This window comes from Orycteropus afer, unplaced genomic scaffold, assembly GCF_000298275.1.
Source record: "Orycteropus afer afer isolate SDZICR_OR568_19922 unplaced genomic scaffold, OryAfe1.0 scaffold00074, whole genome shotgun sequence".
Taxonomy (NCBI): Eukaryota; Metazoa; Chordata; class Mammalia; order Tubulidentata; family Orycteropodidae; genus Orycteropus; species Orycteropus afer.
In genome coordinates, this window is record NW_006921661.1 from 3,876,218 (window position 1) to 3,890,008 (window position 13,791).

At 38.9% G+C, this 13,791-nt stretch overlaps 1 protein-coding gene across 1 annotated transcript in view; it reads right to left on the reverse strand.

Annotated features, from left to right (window-relative positions):
- ACER3 (alkaline ceramidase 3) overlaps window positions 1-13,791 on the reverse strand; it is a 266,579-nt gene that overhangs the window by 11,946 nt on the left and 240,842 nt on the right. The window lies entirely within an intron of this gene.

Sequence of the window (13,791 nt, forward strand, 5' to 3'; positions counted from 1 at the left end):
CACAGCAATAAAACAATTTATACATTTATGTAATCTTTAAATAAACTCTATGACGTAGGTACATTCTTTTTTATTTCACATATGTGTAAAGTGAATGAGGTATAACTGACTTACATTAAATTGCACATATTTAAAATGTACCGATACAGTTTTGGAAGACTGGAAGTTCTCTCAGGTTGGAAGGCAATCAAAATATGATTGGGGAAGAGCTGCCTCTCAAAGTAGAGTCAACTTTAATGGCATGGATAAAGCTTTCAGGACCTTCATTTACTGATGTGGTATGACTCAAAATGAGGAGAAACAGCTGCAAATATCCATTAATAATTGTAATGCAGAATGTATGAAGAATGAATCTAGGAAAATTAGCAGTGGTCAAAAATGAAATGTAACACATAAAGATCAATATCCTAGGCATTAGTAAGTGGAAATGGACTGGTATTGGCCATTCTGAATCAGACAGTCATATAATCTACTATGCCAGGAATGATAAATTTGAAGAGGAATGGTGTTACACTTATTGTCAAGAAAAAGCATTTTAAGATCTGTTCTGAAGTACATAGTGATCAGTGATGGGATAATATGTAAGCATTACCAGGAATGCCAGTTATTACAACTATTACTCAAATTTACACACCAACAATTAACACCAAAGATGAGATGAAGAAATTGAAGATCTTTACCAACTTCTGCAGTCTGAACTTGATCAAACATGCAATCAAGATACATTGATAATTACTAGTGATTGGAATGTAAAAGCTGGAAACAAAGAAGCAGCACTGGTAGCTGGAAAATACAGTCTTGGTGATAGAAATAATGTCAGAGGTCATATGATAGAATTTTGCAAGATCAACAACTTATTTATTGCAAACACCTCTTTTCAACAACGTGAATGGTGACTATACACATGGATCTCCCTGGATAGATGTGGTAGTTAAGTTTGTGTGTCAGCTTGGCTAGGCCTGGTTGAGTGGCTGGGCAGCTGGATACAGTTATTCCCCATGGTAAGACTAATGAACTCCATGGTGGAATGTATTGGAGCAGCTGAGTAGCTGCTTCAGGGATGTGGTCTGTTTCCCATATATAAGCAACAGCTTTGGGAATGGTCTCTAGCTAATGGCACACTTGAACCCTGAATGCAGACGTGTCATTTTTCAGCAGCCTGCCATGCTCTCCCAACCTTGGGACTTTCAATGGACTTGAATTAATGGCCTGCTGTGTGATTTGGTAACATTGAGATTGTACCTTTTTACTTGTCAACCTTGGGCTTGTCAGTCTCATCAGCCAGCAGCCATCTGAGTGAAGTAAAGCCTCTAGCTTCAGTGGGCTGGGAGCAGGGGGCAGAAGGTTGAGGGGCTTTCACTCAGCCCCTAGAGCCTAGCACTTTGAATTCAGACTTAAAGTCTCCAACTGTAAGAGAATAAACTCCTATTTGTTCCAGCCATCCCATTTGTGGTATATTCTTGTCAGAGCAGCACTACGTAACCAGAACAATAGAATACACAGGAATCAAATTGACCACAGCTATGGAAAGAGATGATGGAGAAACTCAGTATCAGAGCAAGGCTAAGAGGCTAACTGCAGAACGGACCATCAATCGCACATATGCAAGTTCAAGCTGAAGCTGAAGAAAATGAAAACAAGTCCACAAGAGTCAAAGTATGACAAAGTCCAAAGAGTTGAAGAGTATATGCCACCTGGATTTAAAGATCATCTAAAGAATAGACATATTGCACACAAATGATCAAAGACCAGACAAGTTGTTTGATGACATCAAAGATATAATGAAAAAAAGCAAAAGGTCATTAAAAAGAAAGGAAAGAAAATACCAAAATGGTTGTCAGAAGAGTCTCTGAAACATGCTCTTGAACACAGAGTAGCTAAAGTGAATGCAGGAATTGATAAAATAAGATCTGAACAGAAGATTCCAATGCTTTGAGAAGACAAAGTATTGTACAGAAATGTGCAAAGACCTGAGTTAAAAAAACAAAAGGGAAGAAATGCTCAGCATTTCTGAAGAAACAACTGAAAAAACTGAAGAAAATAATTTTTTCTGAAGAAAAAATTCAAGACTTGGGTTGCAATACTAAAGGATTGTATGGGCAAAATACTGAGTGATGCAGGAAGCAAAAGAAGATGGAAGGAAATGAGAGTCACTGTACCAAAAAGAATTGGTCAGTGTTGAACCATTTAAGGAGGCAGTATATGATCAGGAACTGATGGTACTGAAGGAAGAAATCCAAGCTTCACTGAAAATATTGGGTACAAACAAAGAACCAGGAATTTTGAAACACCCACTGAAATGTTTCAACAAATGGTTGCACATTAGAAGAATTCAATCATCTATGTGCCCATTCCAGAGAAAGGTGATCCATCAGAATGCGGAAATTACTGAACAATATCATTAATATGACATGCAAGTAGAATTTTGAAGATAACTCAAAAATAGCTGCAATGGTTCCTAGACAAGAAACTGCCAGAAATTCAAGCTGGATTCAGAAGACAACATAAAATGAGGAATATCATTGCTAATATCAGATAGATCTTGGCTGAAAGCAGAGAATAACATAAAGATGTTCACCTATGCTTTACTGGCTATGCATTTAACTGTGGGGAATCACAACAAAGTATGGATGACATTGTGAAGAATGGGAATTCCAGAATATTTAATTCATGTGCTCATGTGGAAATTGTAGAGACCAAGAAGCAGTCATTTGAACAGAGCAAGAGGATACTGCATGATTTAAAATCAGGAAAGGCGTGCATCAGGGTTACATCCTTTTACCATACTTACTCAGTTTGTGTTGGAGCTGTGTGTTAACTTGGCTGGACCACAATTCTATGTGGTTTGAGCTGTTGTGGTGTGGTTGTTCCCATGATGGGATCAGATGATTAAGTTCTGAGTGGACAATCTGTTGAAAGGGAGTTTCCCTAGGGATGTGGCCTGCTTCCAGTATATCTGTGGACATCCTGGGAGAGGAGACATTCTTCTGTGGATCAGGATTCTGTTGTGCTGCCTACAACTGTCCATGAGTCACCATTCGGCCTGGAGATCTTGGATTTGTCATTCGCTGGAGTCAACAGCTGGTGTACTGCCTGCCAGCCTTGAGCACCTCAGCCTTTGCAGCTGCAAGAGTCAGGAAAAGCCTCCAGCTTGACGTTTGATCCAGGAACTTTGGACTTGCCAGCTTCTATAAGTGTGTGAGCCATTTTCCTAATATAAATTTCTCTATATATACAGATATATAAGCTTTACTGCTTTTGTTTCTCTAGAGAACCCAGTCTAACACATTTGGTACTGAGAGTGGGGTGCTGCTCTGACAGATACTTAAAATGTGGAAACAGGAGTGGAATGTGTCCTTGACCTGAGACCCTGGCAGAGAGACCCGGGCATACGGCATGACAGATGGCAGAACAGATGGCAGGAGACCGTCATGGGAGATGGCAGGAGTAGAGCCCAGAGACCGGCATGAGAGGCGGCAGGAGCAAAGCCAAGAGAACCAGCATGAGACAGCGACAGCCTTACCAGCCCATGGAGGAGAAAGTCAGGTGCCATTGGGTAGATGGCTTACTGGTGGAGTGGGTTGCCTTCGAGCATTAACTGGTAGAAGAGATCGGCATGAAATGGAGTAGCAGGTTGGCCGGCCCATGGAGCAAAAAAAGCCGAGTGCTTTTTGGGTATGGTTTTTCAGTGGACTGGATTGCCCTCGGGCATTAATTGGCAGAAGCAGAGAGACCAAGGAAATGGAAGCAAAGCTGCCTCAGCCTTAAGGGTAGGACCATGGCCTTTGTGGGTGGAACGACCACAGCCCTCTATGTTTTAAAGAGCCAGGCCTTAACCAACTTGGTTCTGGAGTGTGGGGGTGGGGCTGCCATGCCCAAGAGAGAGAGGAACGGGGCTGCCAGGCCAAGGGGGTGAGGTCGCCACTTAGAGGAACTAGGGGACTGGAGCCACCCAGTGGAGGAGACCTGTACAGATACCAACCACCGAAGATCTGTACAGGTGCCAAGTTGAGTGGCTGCGTAGCTGGTAGTTGTTAATCCCCATGAGGAGACGGGCAATCAACTCCATGGTGGGATCTACCACGAGCAGCTGAGTAGCTCCTTTGGGTATGTGGTCTGCTTCCTGTATATAAGGAGAAGCTTTGAGAATGGTCTCTAGCCTATGGCATGCTTGGACCCTGCATGTAGCCATGTCGTTGCTCAGCAGCCTGCCATGCTCTGCTGACCCTGGGACTTATAATGGACTTAAGTTAATGGCCTGCCATGTGGATTGGTAACATCGGGACTGTGCCTTTTTACTTGTCAACCTTGGGGCTTCACAGCTTCAGCAGCCAGCAGCTGTTTGAGTGAAGAAATGCCTCTAGCTCCTGTGGGCTGGGAACAGGAGGCAGAGCTGGACCCCAAGGTTGAGGGGCTTTCATCCAGCCCCTAGAGACTGGCACTTTGAACTTGGACTTAAAGCCTCCAAACTGTAAGAATAAACTCCTGTTTGTTAAGACCATCCCATTTGTGGCATATTCTCATCAGAGCAGCACCAGGTAACCAGAACATATGCTGAGCAATCTGAGAAGCTGGGCTATATGAAGAAAAATGACACATCAGGTTTGGAGGAAGACTCATTAACATAAAAGAAACAAAAATCCTCACAACTGGACTAATAGGCAACATCACAATAAATGGAGAAAAGACTGAAACTGCCAAGGATTTCATTTTACTTGGATCTGCAATTGACACCAATGGAAGTAGGAATCAAGAAATCAGACGTTGTATTGCACTGGGTAAATCTGTAAAAGACCTTTTTAAAAGTGCCTAAAAACAAAGCTATCACCTTGAGGACTAAGTGCACTTGACCCAAGCCATGGCATTTTCAGTCACCTCATATGCATGAGAAAACTGGGCAAGGAATTAAGAAAGACCGAAGAAGAAGAACTGATGCATGTGAATTATGGTGTTGGCAAAGAATACTGAATATATATACCAGAAGAACAAACAAATTTATCTTGTGAAGAAGTATAGCCACAATGCTCCTTAGAAGTGAGGATGGAGCAAGTGAGACTTTGTCTCACTTGGATATGTTATCAGGAGGGACCATTCCCTGGAGAAGGTCATCATGCTTGGTAAAATAGAGGGTCAGCAAAAAATAAGAAGACCCTCAGTGGGATGGATTGACACAATGGCTACAACAATGGGCTTAAGTACAGAACGGTTGTGAGAATGACACAGGACCAGGCAGTGTTTCGTTCTGTTGTAAATAGGGTCACAATGAGTCAGAACTGACTTAATGGTACCTAACAACAACAAAAGTGCACAATTTGATGAGTACATCTATACGTACCCATGAAACTACCACCACAGGAAGATAATAAACATATTTATTACCCCAAAAAAGTTTCTGTGTGCCTTTTTAATCCATATTTTATTCCTCCCATTCACTCACTCCTCCCCTGCAACCACTGGTCTCATCTGTTTTCTGTCACTGTAGCTTAGTTTGCATTATTTACTATGTTATCCAAATACTGTATTTTTTACATATAGTGCACTCACATAAATAACATGCACACACATATAACGCACATAGCACACACTGGAAACTAACATGCAAGGTGGCCATACAGTTTGCAAAAAAAAAGACATAATATGCAAGTGATTTGCCTAAGAAGATGGTACACTCTTTATTGTATGTTGTATATTTATTGCATAGCTTCTTTCACTTAGCATAATTGAGATTCATCCATGTTGTTATATTTATCAGTAGTTCATTTCTTTTATTGCTGAGTATTATTTCATTGTATGGATATACAATTTGTTTATCTGTCCACCTCAAACCAAAAAACCAAACTCACTGCTGTGGAGTCGGATCCAACTCACAGCAACTCCTCCTTGGGTTTCTGAGGCAGTATCACTATGGAAGTAGATTGCCCAACCTCCCTTCTGAGGAGCGGCTGATGGGTTTGAACTGATAGCCTTCTGTTTAGCAGTCAAATGCCTTAGGCACTACACCACCAGAGCTCCCATATGTCCACCTACTGGTATATTATTTGTGTTGTTTCCAGTTTTTTACTATTACAAATAAAGCAGCTATGAAAATTCATAAGTAAGTTTCTGCATGGACATACACATTCATTTCTCTTGGGTAAATAGTGTCTCAGTTCTCTAGAGTTGCTGTAACAGAAATACCACAAGTGGATGGCTTTAACAAACAAATTTATTCTTTTACAGTTTAGAAGGCTAGAAGTCTGAGTTCAGACTCTAGGGGAAGACTTTTTCCTGTGTCTCTTTTTCCTAGGAGGATCCCAGTGCAGGGACCCTGGGTCCAAAGGATACATTCTATTTCTGGCTTCTTTTTCTTGGTGGTAGTTAGGTCCCCCTTCTCTGCTCACTCTTCTCTTATCTCTTGTAAGATAAAAGGTGTTGCAGGTCACACCCCAGGAAAGCTCCCCTTACATCGGATTAGGACTGTGATGGGACTAAGGGTGTTGCAAAGCACCTTTAATATTAATCTTTTATACCTGATTGGTTTATCACATCATGGGGTATCATTATATAACTTCTAAACTACTGAAAATCATGGCCCAACCAAGTTGACATAAATTTTAGGGACACACAATTCAATCCATGACAAACAGGAGAGGAATGGCTTGGGTATATGGCCAGTGAATGTTTTTTAACTTTTTAAGATACCACCTAACTGTTTTCTTAGGTGATTGTTATCATTTTTCATTCCCATCGGCACCGTGTGTTCCAATTTTCCCACATTCTGAACACTTAGTAGGGTCCATCCTTTTCGTGTCAGTAGTTTTAGCAGGTGTGCAGTGTTATCTCACTGTGGGCTTCATTTGCATTTTTCTAATGGCTGATGCTGCTGAGCATCTTTTCATGTGCTTATCTGCCATCCACATATCTTCTTTGGTGAAGGGTTTGTTGAAACTCTTGCCCATTTTTTTAAAATGTGTTTGTTGTCTTCTTATTATTGAATTGTAAGTTACTTCTATATTCTAGATAAGTCCTTTTTTGAATATATATTTTGCAAATATTATCTCCACATCTGTGACTTGTCTCATTTTCTTAACAGTCTTTCGAAGTGCAAGTTTTATTTTTGATGTTCGATTTATCATTTTTTCTATTATAATTTGTGCTTTTGTGTCTTATTTAATAAATCTTTGCCTAACCAAAAGTTGTGAAGATTTTTTATATTTTCTTCTAGAAGTTTTATAATTTTAGCTTTTACATTTAGGGATATAACCTGTTGTTGTTGTTTGCCATCGAGTTGGACCTGACTCATAACAACCCCTCCTTGGGTTTCTATGGCGGTATCACTACGGAAGTAGATTGCCCAACCTTCCTTCCGAGGAGTGGCTGGTGGGTTTGAACCACCAGCCTTCTGGTTAGCAGTCAAGTGCCTTAGGCACTACGCTACCAGAGCGCCTGGGATATAACCTAGTTTCAGTAAATTTTTGGAATGGGTTGAGGTAAAGACTGACGTTCCTTTTATTCCCCTATAGAAGTATCTACTTGTTCCAGCACAATTTGTTCACAAGATTACCCTTTCCCCCACTAATTTATCTTGGCATATTTTTTAAGAATCAAGCAAGTACATCCAAAAAAAAAAAAACCCAAACTCACTGCCATGGAGTTGGATCCGACTCATAGCGACCCCTCCTTGGGTTTCTGAGGCAGTATCACTACGGAAATAGATTGCCCCATCTTCCTTCCAAGTAGTGGCTGGTGGGTTTGAACCGCCAGCCTTCTGGTTAGCAGTCAAGTGCCATACGCACTATGCTACCAGAGCTCCTAGCAAGTACATAGTGTGTGCCTATTTTGGATGATCTACTCTATTCTACTGATCTAATTTCAATACCAACAGTTCCACATGGTCTAGATTACTGCAGCATATGGCAAATCAAGTAGGGATAAGGCCTCTAACTTTGTTGTTCTTTTGCAAAACTGTTTTGGCTTTTCTAAATCCTTTGCATTCCCAGATTCTTCAGAATCAGTTTCTCAATTTTTAATCAAAAAGCCTGCTGAAATTTTGATTGGATTGCATATGTATAGATCAATTCAGAAGAATTAATGAGTTTTCCAATCTATGAAAATGGTATATATCTTCATCAATTTAGGTCTTCTTTAATTACTCTCAGTAATGTTTTATAGGTTTTAATACCTTGTACATATTTGCTAAATTTAATCCATAAGCATGTGATTTTTAAAATGCTATTGTAAATGGTATTTTAAATTTTTTCATCTTATAATTGTTTGCTGTTAGTACATAAAAACACAACAGTACTTTGAATATTGATATGACATTGCCAAATTCATTTAGCACTTCTGGTAGTTTTTTAGGTACCAAACCAAACCAAACTCACTGCCATTAAGTTGATTCCGACTCATAGCAACCCCCCTTTAGGTTTCCAAATCAGTAAATCTTTATGGAAGTAGACTGCTCAGTCTTCCTTCCATGGAGTGACTGGTGGGTTTGAACTGCCAACCTCCTGGTAGCAGTCAAATGCCTTAGGCACTTCGCCAACAGAGCTCCTTTTTTTAGATACATATCTTATGAAATTTTCTATGCATGATCATGTCATCTCCAAATAGGACAGGATTTCTATCAGTATTATGCTGAATGAAGTGGTGATAGTTATGATCCTTGTTTTGTTCTTGATTTTAAAGGGATTTTTTTAAAAAACATATCATGATTAAGTATATGTGCTATAGTTTATAGGTTAAGGAAGTTCCCTTTATTACTAGTTAGTAAAGATTTTTGTTTTGTCTTTTTTAAAAAATCATAAATAGATGGTGAATTTTATAGAATACTTTCTCTAAATCTTCTGGTATCATATATATATATTTAACATATTAAATGACAACAGATTTCTGCAAAAATATTTTAAATGACAAGTATTTGTGTGTAAGTGAATGCAAAAGGTGATTTATTTAAAAATCACCTGGCAAGCATAAACCTGGCTGTATATGAAAAGAGCATTATTGCCACTATTTGACAAAAGTGCTCAAGAGCAGATGAGTTAAACAGTCACTGTCTGGCTTCAGTTTTTCAGAGAGTTTTCATGTCATCATTTGGGAACAACAGTAGGTGAAGGCAAGAAGACACATAGAGCTTAACACAGTGAAGGCATCTGGCAGGATTGGAGTGTAGGCCAGGTCCTGAAATATGTCAAGAATGTGATCAATGGAAGTAGGTGTTCACTATTTTCTGCTTCTAAGCTTACTTACCATGCCAATCTTCAGGTCTCAGGAGTAGTTCAAAGCAAAATTCTTCTGTGGGGTGAATGAATGTCTTTGGTTATCCAGGTAGCAGGGCACAGAGGAGGAGTAAGAACTTCATCAGCATTTGGTTCATGCAAGCTAAGTACAGATAAGATTCTGAGGAAAGAGCTACCCCTATTAGATTATCAAGCATAAGCGTATATAATGCAGAAGGTCTTCAACACATCTGTGTCATACTGTTCTTTCTTGAATGGTTACCTGTCTCATGTATAGCTATAATCTGGGAAAATCCCTTCCCTTCACCTTCACCTTGGGAATTGTTTTTATCTCTCTCCTGTGTTATATCTCCTATGTCTCATATCTCATGTCTTCTTCCTTTTTGGTTAATTCTCTCATTTTGGTGAAACACACCTCCGGTAGGCTCCTCAGTGAGTAACAGTTTATGGGATATATGTTTTTTCAGAAATTGAATGTTTGAAAATATATTTTGTCACATATTTTATAGAGTTTAATCCAAAAACCAAACTCAGTGCCATTGAGTTGATTCTGACTCATAGAGCCCCCCATTGGGTTTCCAAGGCTGTAAATCTTTACAGAAGTAGATTGCCTCATCTTCCTCCCATGGAGTAGCTGGTGGGTTTGAACCTCAGACCTTCTGGTTAGCAGCCAAATACCTTACCCACTATGCCACCAGAACTCCTTATAGAGAGTTTAGTGGGGTATAAAATTCTAGGTTAGAAGTAATTTTCCTTTAGAAATGTTAAGGCATTGGATCTACTGTCTTCTAGCTTCCAGTTGTTGCTCTGAATAAGTACGTGATTTTGAGTCCTGAACCTTTGAATGTATACCTGGCTCCCAATTCTAAAGACTTGCAGAATATTCCTTGTTCTAGTATTCTGAACTTTCACGATGCTGTACTTTGGCATGGGTCTAATTTTCATCCATTGTGCTGTGTATCCAGTGGGTTCTTTCAGTCTAATAATTCATGTACTTCAATTATAGGATATTTTCTTAAATTATTCTGGGGATAGCTTCCTCTATTCCTTTTTCTCTGTCCATCTCCTCTTTTTTTAGTGTTGGCCCTTCTATTCTGGCCCAGTATTATCCCTACCAAGTCTCTTGTACTTTCTATTTTTCTCTTTTTTGATCTATATTCAGAAAGATTTCTTTAACTGTATCTTTCAAACCTTTCAATTAAGTTTTTCATATTTTGATTTCTAAGATCCTTCTTTGGTGTATGGACTGTTTCTTTTTTATATAACATAAAATGCTTGACTCATGGAGTCCCTGGGTGGTGCAAACCATTAAGGCAATTGGCCGCTAACCAAAATGTTGGTGGTTTGAGTCCACCCACAGGCACTCGGGAAAAAAAGGCCTGTAACCTACTTACAAAAAATTAGCTACTGAAAACACTATGAAGCAAGTTCTCCTCTGACACACAGGGGGTCACCAAAGTCAGAATTGACTTGATGGCAATTGTTCATTCTTGACTCATAGATACTGTGTATCTCTAGGAATATTAATAAGTTAATGATATTTTAAAGTTTTCTTCTTCCTGTGTAAGTTGTTTCCTCCATGTTGACTTTGTCTTTATTACTTGCTTGGCCTCTATCTTACATAGTAGATGCATTCATCATATACCTGGCACTGTCTCCTCATTCTTAAGGGTGAGAGATTAAACATTACATTTGCCCTAAGCAAAAGATTAAAGCTTTTGGACTAGTAACCATCATTGTAGGATTATTTCACTAGGCCAGTTGTTGGAAATCCCCAGTATCAGTATTTTCAGGTCTTTTAGGCTGCTGAAATTCCCTAAAAGACGACTTTCGCTTTTTTACTTAGAAGTCTTTGCAGTCAGTATTTAGAATTCACCCAAACCTACTGCCGTCAAGTTGACTCTGACTCATAGTGACCCTTTTATGGACAGAGTAGAACTGCCCCAGAGGTTTTCCAAGCCTGTTAATTATACAGAAGCAGACTGCCTCATATTTGTCTCATGGAGTGGTGGGGGTTCAAACCACCAGCTTTTTGGTTAGCAGCTGAATGCTTTAACCTATACCACTAGGGCTCCTTTTAGAATGCACAAAGTCATACAATTCTCTTGATTTCAGTATGGTACTTACATCTTCAGTTGTGCCTGGCAATTTTGACTCTAGACTCTGAAGAATAGACCTCAAGACTTCTGCATTTGCCCAATGGTATAGAGCAGGTGAAGAGATAAACAAATTTAACAGTTTCTTAAATAGCTTTTAACCATTCCTCCTTATTTTTGACCACCTCTTCCATCCCTTTTCCAAATTGTCTATTGCTGCTAATGCCTGAAACTTGAGAAAATTCTTTGATGTAAACTAGATTGGCTCAGGGTTAGGATTTGGCTTTCTTAGATAAGTTAATCAGTTGGCAGTAGTCCATCTACTTTCCAGATTTTAAAATGTGATTGAATCTTTTCTTTGTGGATTTATGTTTTTTAAATAAATCTCTTTGCTCTAGTCTAACAGAGTTGAAAAAGGGAGCAAAATTAGATACTTGTTGATCTTCAATATTGTATCTTTGTTTTCCCTTTTGTTAATATCTGCCCTTGTCTTTACTATTTTCATTCTTCATTTCTGATTGGGTTTAGTCTAGCGACATGTTTTCTAATTCCTAAAGTTAGATGCTTTAGTCCTTTATTTTTTTGGCCTACCTATCTCTAATGTAACTATCTAAGGCTATAAATTTCCCTCCAATAATTATTTTAACTATATTCTACTTTGTAATATTTTAATTGATTCTAAGTATTTTTAAATTTCCATATTCATTTTTTAAAACTTGTGATGTATTTAGAAGTATGCTTTTAAATTTCAAAACGTGCGCTATTTTGAGTAACTTTGCCTTGTTTTGTTTAACTGCATTTTGTCAGAGAACATACTATGCATGATAGCAATTGTTTTAAGTTTGTTGAGCCTTCCTACAAAGCCTAAACCAAAACCAAACTCACTGCTGTTGAGTCGGATTCGACCCATAGTGACCCCTCTGACAGTTTCCAAGGCAGTATCACTAGGGAAGTAGATTGCCCAATCTTCTGAGGAGTGGCTGGTGGGTTTGAACCGCCAGCCTTCTGGTTAGCAGTCAAATGCTTTAGGCACTACCCACCAGAGCTCTTCTTACAAAGCCTAGAGTCTGGATATTTTGTAATTGTTTTATGTATGCTGAAAAGACTGCATTCTCTAATCATTAATTGCATGGTTCTAATGCAATCTCAGGGAGCTCTGGTAGCATAGTGGCTAAGGCACTTGACTGCTAACCAGAAGGCTGGCGGTTCAAACCCACCAGCCACTCCTTGGAAGGAAGGTTGGGCAATCCTACTTCCATAGTGATACTGCCTCAGGAACCCAAGGAGGGGTCGCTATGAGTCGGGGCCGACTCGACGGCAAATAACAACAACAACAACAATGCAATCTCATGTCCAACAGATCAATTTTGTTGTGTTACTCAAATATTTATGTCCTTATTAATTTTTTTTTGTCTAACATTTACTGAGCAAGCTGTGTTAACATGCCAGCACAATGGGGTATTATCTATTTCTCTCTGTAATTCTTGGAATTTTTGTTTAAAATTTTGCATAAAGGTTTAGAATTGCCATTTCTCTCTGGTAAATAATCTTTCATTAGTAATGCAGCAAACACATTTATTTTTAAATAATGCCTTAAAATATTTCCCTATTATCAAAATGGCTAATCCAACTTTCTTACAGTCAATATTTATGTGGTATATATTTTTTCACTGCTGATGTCAGATGGATCTTGGCTGAAAGCAAAGAGTACCAGAAAGATGTTTACTTGTGTTTTATTGACTTTGCTTAGGTATTTCACTATGTGGATCATCACAAATTATGGGTAACAGTGAGAAGGATGGGAATTCCAGAACACTTAATTGTGCTTGGTCTGTACACAGACTAAGAAGCAGTCATTTAAACAGAACAAGGGGATACTACATGGTTTAAAATCAGGAAAGGTGTGGATCAGGGTTGTATCTTTTCATCATACTTATTTAATCTGTAAACTGAGTAAATAATCCTAGTAGCTGTACTATATGAAGAAGAATATGTCATCAGGATTGGAGCAAGACTCATTAACAACTTGAGATATGCAGATGACACAACCCTGCTTGCTGAAAGTGAAGAGGACTTGAAGTAGTTACTGATGAAGATCAAAAATTACAGCCTTCAGTATAGATTACACCTCAACCTAGACCAAACAAAAATCCTCACAAACGAACCAATAAACAACACTATAAATAGAGAAAAGATTGAAATTGTCAAGGATTTCATTTTACTTGGATCCACAATCAATGCCCATGGAAGCAACAGTCAAGAAATCAGACAACATATTGTACTGGGAAAATATGCTGCAAAAGATCTCTTTAGAGGTTAAAGAGCAAAGATATCACTTCAGAGACTAAGGTATAATTGACCAAAGCCCTGGTAACTTCAATAGTCTTATATGCCTGTAACAGTTGGACAAAATAAATAAGAAGACTGCAGAATTGATGCCTTTGAATTGTGATGTTGGCGAAGAATACTGAAAATGC